The 9222-nt window shown below is 42.6% G+C and overlaps 1 protein-coding gene across 1 annotated transcript in view; it reads right to left on the reverse strand.

Moving 5' to 3' along the window:
- Window positions 1-8872, reverse strand: part of LOC6631416 (rho guanine nucleotide exchange factor 10) — a 132744-nt gene extending 123872 nt beyond the window's left edge. The window contains exons 1-2 of the mRNA XM_070211332.1: window positions 8673-8872; window positions 293-920 (exon numbers count right to left, since the gene is read on the reverse strand). The gene's annotated coding sequence lies outside the window, so the exon portion shown is untranslated. The remainder of the gene's footprint in view (window positions 1-292; window positions 921-8672) is intronic.
- Window positions 8873-9222: the final 350 nt, after the last annotated feature.

The following is a 9222-nucleotide window of genomic DNA, read 5'->3' on the forward strand; positions in this document are numbered from 1 at the left end:
GCATGAAAATGCAAATGAAAATAGATTTGGGCCAGCGACCTCCCGTGTATGATAAAGAATACTTGATAGATTAGCTGTCCAAATGATTCATGCATTTGATCAACTAAGCAGAAAGGCTGGCTCATACTATATAATAATAAAAGCAATCATAATAATAATAAAAGCTAACTCCAAATAGACACTTGCCAAATGAAGTACTTAATGTCTTGTATAAATTACAGTTGAATGCATAAGGAAATACTTAAGCACTACATAAAAAAGGAATTTCATTTTCGATTAACATTAAACTCACCAGAAATTAATAAGGCCCAGGCATAGGGAAAGCTCTTCACTGGTTCGATTAAACTGCGACCAGGCAGTGCGGATGGGTTGAGGACTCCGCTTGTTTAGACGCTGTGGGAGTTGCCAACCGCAGGGGGTTGGGGGGTTGGGGGGAGAGAGTGGAAATCGTCTATAGACCAGAGCAATTTAAATGCGTAATTAAACTGAATGCATTTAGCGTTGTCGCAGTTGATCTCTCCTGGGTATTAAAAACTTAGCCTCTGCTGTTGTCATTGATATTTGGTGTGCACAGCGGGAGCATTAACAAACTTTTGACAGTTTTGCAGTTGTTGCTGGTATTGATTACAATTGTTGTTGCCAAACTAAGCCGCTGTTGTCTCTGTCACTGTGAAATGCCCAACGGACTACTGGTTTGGAATTCAGTTTGTTTTAGTTTCAAATTAATACGATTAGTTTTCAATGAGTTTATGTCATACTCAATCCAATAATAAACCAATTCACATATTTATATGGCACTTTGACAATTATTTAATAATTGCTCGTCGGATTCACTCTGTAAAGCCTTTAGCTGTGCTGTGACAAGTGTCTATTTACCAGCATATACAAGCGAATTAAATTGCTCAATCCAACGAGTTGCGCTGCAATGATAAAATAATATGCTATGCGTGTTATCGATATTGGTTTCAATTTAATGCTTTTAGTATACACATGCTGAGGGGTCAATATTTCAGTCGAACTTTTATCCCAAAAATGCATAAAGATGTCGACTAAACTTATAAATTCATTCTGCGTAAGGGCGAGATTATATTTGAAATTTCAAGCTTAGCTCACATAGACGAACAGACAGACAAGCTTAGATCGACTCAGCTCGTCTTCGTAATCCAGAATATATGTATATATATATACTTTATGGAGTGGGAGATGCTTGCTTCTGACTGTTACATACATTAATACAAAATGGATTGAGGGTATAAAAAAGGCAATTGTATGGCCGACGCGGCGGCGTTGATAAGACCACAACTTAAGAAACTTAAGGGCCACTTAAGCGTTTGCGTTTGCCACGCTGCAGCACGGACACGCCTACCGCCAAACCGTTCGTCGGCTTTTAACTAATCAACATTGTAATTTTTCTTAGGTTTCAGTTAACAGCAACGCAAGGAAAAAGGAGCAGCAGCAGCAGCAACAGCAACAGCATCAAACGGCAACGATCCAAGTCGCCAAGTGAATCTAGAGAGCAAATTTTATTATGCCCAGGGTGTGAGGATGGGGCCAAGCATAAGGACCCAAGTGCCTGTGAGAGGGCACAGGAGTATCCCGCAGCTGTGCCAAGCGCACTTTCACGGAGAGCAGCTGAAATGAAATGCGGCAGAAATAACTATGTTGAAATCACTTAGCTCACAAAATGCAATAATATGTACAGCGTCGACGTCGCAGTCGCAGTCGCAGTCGCAGTTTCCGTCGCCGTCGACATCCAATGCAACTGCAACATTAGTAAATTTTACTGCTTTGTTGCGGCTCTTGTGGTAGGTGCCTTGTAGCTGCTGTGTTCTGTGCTGTTGTCGTTGATGCCAAGCCGGAGCCAAAGGGCATATGTATGCAAAAAATACGAGGAGTGCAGCCATCGGCGTGAACTCGACTACGAGTATACCTTGTAGTCAACTTAATTTCAATTATATATATAATATATATTTATGCCCCTTTATAAATTAATTAAGTCAAGAAATGTATAAGGCATAGAATTCATCAGGGTTATATATTCCTGATTAGTAAGAATAACCGATTTGTCCAACTGTTTCCAGGTACTCGCAAAAGTTTACTCAATTTACTTTTACGAATCCATAGAGATAAGATTTCTTATAAATTGTAAGACCTATTCGTATTGGCCTATATCTTTAAGGATACTAGAAAAGCTAATATATACAATAAAAACATAAATTTATTTATTCAAGAGAAAACAATCTAGGAGTGTACATGTTTCTTTGCCGCTTGATTAGATGCAGTACATACCCGCCATAAAATCAATGTGAACAGGGTATAAAACAGACTGCCTGTGCAGAAGTTGCGGAAATACAAAGCCATAGTTAAAGTTAAAGCCAAAGCGGATTGCCATTACTTGAGAGCGTTTGTGCGCTTTTTCAGCGCATTTCAAGCTTCATTGAGCCCCCCTCTCCACCTCCCCCTCCCGCTACACCAGCCACTTCTGCCATATTAGAGTCGTTTCGAGGTTGAGGTGGAGCTGGGGTGTCACACTGTCTAGGGGAATTGTAATGAACAATTTCTGTAACAAATGCCAACAAGCATAAAACCGAAATTAACCGAACCGCTTCGAGCCCGCAATTCAAATATGTTGTTTGCCCTGAATCGAACCTCAAACGGGAGTACTTGGGTAAAGCGCAGCTGAACCTCAACCTTAATCGAACCGTAGATTTTTATTAGGTGTTAGTTGTCAGTACTCTGAATGTGAGAAATTAAGAGCCAAGTTCATAAAATTAAACTTAAAAATGTTGCTGCAACCATGAAATATGAATGCATAGGAAACGAAAAAGTAATATCAGATTGACTTAATCTTATTCAATATAAGAACAATTTCACAGAGCTTAAGGTATTCATTGAGGATTGATCTATAGACATAAGTAAAGAAACCCCTATAACAATATTTGACTTATGCACAGGCAGGAGCTGTTGAACAGTTTTTACAGAGCATCTAATATGCGACACTATGCGCTCAACAACTGCTACTGAGAGGTGGCGCATATATTTTGGCCTTAGAATGGCCCACAGTTGTAATAATGCCTGAGAGGTCGGTGTGTCCGTAACTCGGTAGGTGTTTTCTGCAGTTTTCCTTGTGTAAAAATTCAAATGCGCTTATAACACTACAGCTGCAAAGCTGCAAAACTACAGAGCCACAGCAATAGACAAAATACCGATGACAGCAAACGATGACAGCGACTGCAGTTGCATTCCTACATTGGACTTGTTAGTTACTGCTATTATATTCCGTTTATTCCCTGTACCCAATGCGGTTGGCCAAAAAGTGGGTCTTATAGTTTTGTGCAACAGGCAGTCGAAGGCATCTCCGACGCCATAGATGATATACAGATTCTTGCCCTCATCATCAATATCGGAGTCGATCTGGCCATGTCTCTCTGCCCGTTTTCAGACGCATAAACTTTAGACCTTACTCACATTTGTAGGCTATGCTAATGAGTTGAAAGTTTCGTTAGGATCGGACAATAAACACCGAAGTTATTCAAGTAGCTATTTTTCAAAGCTTGGCGCTTGTTGAAGGGCATCTCTGAGTCGGCCATTTCCGACTCTAACTCGTTCGTTGTGTATAGTTGTTACTGGCGTTGAAAACCGAACCGTGTGAGTCGAACAGGCCGACGACTAATTGGTTTATTTATGGCCTTTATGTTAGAGCTGGCCCAAAAGTCGCGGCCGTGTTGCAGAGCTGCGCCTGCATCGTTGTCGCTTGCCACTGACCTGTGGACGCTTTTGGCCATAATTGCTGGCAAGCTAATTAGGAGCCAGTTTGCTTGGCACACATGCTATACGCGATACCAATATTTGCCCAACAACATTTTGCCAACACACGAGTCAACAATCAATTATGTCGTCTGGCCAAAAAGGCAGCCCCCTTGGCCCAGCCACGTTACATCCCAATTGGGATTTCAACCGTGTCGCCTCTTTGTGGTGGCCCCGTCGAAATTCTTTTCCCATTGCAACAGCATCAACAATTGATTAGTTATTTAAAAACTCCATTAGAACATGCTCATTTGCATGGCAAGCGGGCGGGTGGGGCGGTTCGTGTAATACCAAAGAAGAGGCTGGCTAACTCATTTCTCATTTTCCCATTAACTTGGACAAATACCATGTCATCATCAAACAAGCCATGGCCAAAGCCGAAGTTTCAAGCCGGAAATGTACTTAGTCAATAAATAAAAAAAAAAAAAAAAAAAAAGCAGGCGCCAGCAGCAGGAGCTGCAGAAAATTGAACTCAACTTGACTACATTTTGTAGCGCGGAAATTAATTTTCGTGCACGGAGACGAAGGCTTAGATGGCTTTTGCCTTTTGGCCCAACGGCCCAACGGCAAAGGGGTTTTCATATTGTTTCCAGGCTGGACAGATCGCTGTGCAGTTGATGGATGCAATTAGTATTCCCTGTTTGCCTGTTTGCCAGAGCGAGCGTCAGTAGCGGGCAACATTTTGGGCGCCTGGCGAATAAGCACAAAGAGGATCCTCAACTACAAGGACCATCAGCAGCAGAGCCGCGGAGCGTTAGCAACTGTGGCGCAGTTTATTAGCCAGCGGTCGACTCCAGGCGGCGTCAACCAGACAGCAATTACCAAGCCTTGGAGCATGCACACCCTTTCACCGACACACTCGCATGCCACTAGGATGGATATGGGTTTCGCAACCCTGCTTGTTGTTTCTAGCAGCTTGACACATTAATATTCGCAAATAGTTTAAGCTACGAACGCATGGTAAGGTATTTGAAAACTTAATGTTGATAGCATAGTTTGCTAATGATAGAACAGGAAATAAAAAATATCTGCAGGAATCTGTTCACTTTTTCGTGATGATAATGACCAATATGGATCTAAGGCCCGCCACCTTCACATAAATATTGGTGATAATGTGAAATTGTAATCAGATTACTTTACAGTCAGATAATGTAGTACCTTAAATCAAAGCATGAAGCCCCATTAGGCTTGCTTGGATTCATGAGAATCGCAAAGTAGGGCACTGTGTAAAATACTTGTACTCAGTTTCCACCCATGAATGGATCTCAAATTGATCAACTGAATGGCATTCGTATATGTTGAGTAGAAAATCGAAAATAAATTATTATCATGTTTGCTGTCTTAAAAGAAAGTTCGATTAATTGATATGGTAGCTCGGCGGTGGGTACAGGGTATCCACCAGTCTATCCCACTTTCGATTTGAGCACCCTTACTTGTATTTATATACATATGTATGCATATTAATGCCTATACTTCATGCTGAAATGAAATTGACATGTTATATTTAGCGTGCTTACAGGGTATCTGTTTGTCGAGCATGCTCAGTACAGGACTCTTACTGCCTTTTATTTGTGATTTGTGAGCTAGTCAGGCCCTAAGTGGTGCCTATGCAAGCGGCAACGGGCGGCGGTAGCAAACAGCTTTAGACACTTTAACACATTCCACTGGGAATCCACACACTGAGGTACCAAAAGCTACACTAAAACACAAAACACAACACACTCATACACTCTCACACACACACACACACACACACATACATTCAAATACACACACTGGCATCAAGGCATCCAGTCAACAGGCTGGGATAAGCATTTAGACGACTTTTGAGACCGGTTTTCGGCGCTATGAAATCACCAGCACCTAACTAGAACTTGCGTCCGAAAAGGCCAAGCTGCAGCTGGAGCAGCAGCCTTCCAGCCCAGGCCAGGCCAGTCCAGGCCAGGCCAAGCGAGCCCCACTAGTGAGAGAGGCAGTCAGGCAGCCAAGAGGCGCTTCAATCCACATTGACAAGCATCAAATGGCAATGGCAGTCGAGCAGAGAGCCGGGGGTTCAGTGCTAGCAGGAGCTTGACTTTGCGGAACCTGGCCTTGGCCAGCTCCTCTCAGCTGTGTAGTTGTCTAATAGGCTAATTCGTTAATGGCCAGGGCCAACATATTTGTCGGCTAATCATTGTTTAACCAAGAATTGCTCACATATTATAGCCGCTAACAAAAAGTTCGAACCGGCTCCCTGTCTTGAGGTACGGTTCGTGAAGCTGGTTTTATACTTCCTTACAAAGCCAGGTCGTGGTTCTTTGGGATTGCGTACTATCCCTGAAAAGTTTTTGCGGTGAACCAAAATAATCTTTTGAAAAAAATATGGTTCGGAACTAGCAAATAGCAATTGGGAATTCCGGTTGCGTACCGGTTCGGCTTAAAACCGGTTTGCAGCCTTGGCAGCAGCTACTGGACACAGGGCAACAACCTGGTCAAGACGGGCAACCCACTAAGAACAAGAAGGAGCCTGCAGCTGCTGCTGCTGCTGCCGCTTCTGGTCAACTGACATCCTTGACGTCGTCGTTCAAGTGACAGCTTCAAAATTGCAAGCAAACACAGCAGTGCGCACAAATGGGGGATGGCTGCCCAACGACGGACAACATTCACTCAACTTTCACACACACGAGCACAAAGCACACGCTTATGGGATGAAACCAGGCGGCAAAATACATTTTATAGCGGATATTTGGTAACAAGAGCCCAGACCCCAGCAAGGCCTAAGTCAAGTCCAAATTCAGAGCCTCAGTTTTTTCGCTTTGAGTTTTTTTTTTTTTTTGTGGCTTTTCCTCTGCCTGTGCCATATGTGCTCATGTATGTCACATGATTACCCAGCCGGCCAACAATGGCGTTGACTTTGAGTGGCGGCCATTCGCAGTGTTGGCGGATAAACAAAAAATATAAAAGCAAAAAAGAAAAAAAAAAAAAAGCAATCAGAAACGTTATCGCCTCGGCCACTACGTCATGCATTTCGGACTTGACGTTGACGCGGCTTTTACTTGGAATTCAGCCCTTTGTCTGTCACCCCTAACATTCGGTCATCGGAGCCGCCTACCGGGCGTATGCAAAGTGGGCGGTCTTCTAGGTTCCGGGCTGAACTTAGTTCAGAATCAAATGGATTGCGGCTAACGAATGGTTCGCATATCAACAATTTGTGCTCCCAATTGACCATGTGATCAAAAATGTTAACGAGGATCGGACTAGTGTCTCGACACATAAAAAAATCTTCGGTTGACCGAATTCATGTCACATAGATTTATATTCCTTTACGATCTATCCAGCAAAAACTACAACTTCAACTGACCCTTAAAGGGCCTTAACATTCCTTAGAAACTTAATTTTAAATGAAATGACTTTCAAATGGGGTCTACAATTTATGTGTCCTATACCGAAATGGTAAACCTATTGCTACAGAAAATATACGAATATATACATTTAATTATTCCCCTAAAATTCTCTAGAATAGGCAGCAATAATTATATATCCCGAAATAGTTATGCAATCAAGAACTCGAAACTAAACTTAAAATTAATGGAAAGTTCTCCTTGATAAGTTAAAGCTAACTTTAACTAAGACAAACGCTAGTTAGCAGCCGCGAGAGACAAAACAAATTGACTCTCGACCCCAATTCTAGAACTGATTGCAACACATCCTGTGGATGCGACTCCTACGCCCAGGAAAACAAACAACAATGCAATGGAGCAGTTGCGTTCGCAGAGCTGAGGCATTTACTGGGTGACAGTTATTATTTTATGACGACACTCGGAGCGGACACTCTGGCCGACCGACCAGACAGGCGGGTAGGGTGGCAGGGTGGCAGGGTGGCAGCTAGCCAGCTGTCGCCATGTCTGTCTAGTTGGGCATGCCATCTGCCGCTTGCCGCAAAGTTTGCCCCAAAAATTATTATTCAAGTTTTGTTTGAGATTCTGCCACAGGGCCGCACGTCCTGCGGCTGTCAAATTGATAAGCGACAGCAAAACGGCCAAGCTGTTGCCAGCCCGAAACAAAATGCGCTAAAAGCCACAAAAAAAGGGAAAACGCGTCGAATTGGTGGGTGCGAATCTTCAAAGTCCTCTTTCGGAAAATGGTCAACTTAGCATTCAGATATTTCACAAGCCAGTTGATCGATCTGAGCTGTCTGCATGCATCCCGATTATGGACGTCAAAATGTTGGATAAGATAGATTAGGCTAGGCACTTTTATAAGTTGAATGCATTACAACAACAATCTTAGCCCCTTGTTGCTATCAGCTAAAATCCCGTTCTATATACGCGCTGTGTCAAATAGATATTTGATAAGATAGAGGGTATCCTGATGTTCCCATGTTCCAAGCAACGGGTAGGGGCTTAGCTAGCCGGACAGGTTAAGAGTCTTCTTGCAACATGATTTTGCATTGCCGTCTTTCTATCATTTTTTATTGAATTCCATTTTGTATTCATATTGTCTTTCCACTGTTTCTCAATTGTATCTTCTTTTTTCTTCAGTCAGCAGCTTTTTTTCTTTCACTTTATCCCTTTATCAAGATACAGTTATATATAAATAATGCATTATGCCTAGCAAATAATTAGCTAGAATAATTTACTAGCTTTTACTTTTAAGAATATTACTTGTAGATTCTACAGATTTAACAGTTAGGCAAAAACTAACTAAAAAATAACCTCTCCACCCCCCCCCCCCCCTCGCTCAACAACCTTTTTGATAATATTTAATGAGCGTTTTAGTAATTTCTCCAGAGAGCTTCTAATTTATTTATTATAAATCGTCATTTACTTGTGTTGACAATCTTTGTGCACTTAGCATGAATAAATAACTAAATAATTTTTACTTACATTTGCCTTTCCTAATTTTCGGCTCGTCTCTTGCTGCTGTTGCTTCGGTTCTGCTGCTGCTGCTGCTGCTGCTGGCGATTCTTGGGCGCAAGAGACGATTTTAACTCACGAGAGCCGATCAAACAGCATTTGCAAATTAGCTGCTGCACCGTCGGCAAGGCAAAAAATTCAATTAACTCGAAACTAGTTTGGCACATAAACAAAAATCGGGAGGAAAAAACAAAAAAAAAAAAAAACAAGGAAAGCAGCAAGAGCATAAAATTGCAGCAGTTGTTGGCGGGCGGGGGTTAGCGGGTTTGCAGGCACAGGCTGGTACACACACACACACACGCACGCACGCACGCACACGTACGCTAACGGGGGCGGTGGGGTGCAGAGGGGTAGGGCACAAAATTAAAATATAATATTTCACTTTATGCTAAGATGAAGCCGAAAGGCAATGCAAGCGCAACAGAAGAGAACGTTCGATGTTATTGGCGCTGCTGTCGCACGAAGATCGCGCCGATAGCGAAGCAGGCTCTGGCCCTAGATCTGGCCAAACTATGAGGCG

Source organism: Drosophila virilis, chromosome X (assembly GCF_030788295.1).
Source record: "Drosophila virilis strain 15010-1051.87 chromosome X, Dvir_AGI_RSII-ME, whole genome shotgun sequence".
Classification (NCBI taxonomy): Eukaryota; Metazoa; Arthropoda; class Insecta; order Diptera; family Drosophilidae; genus Drosophila; species Drosophila virilis.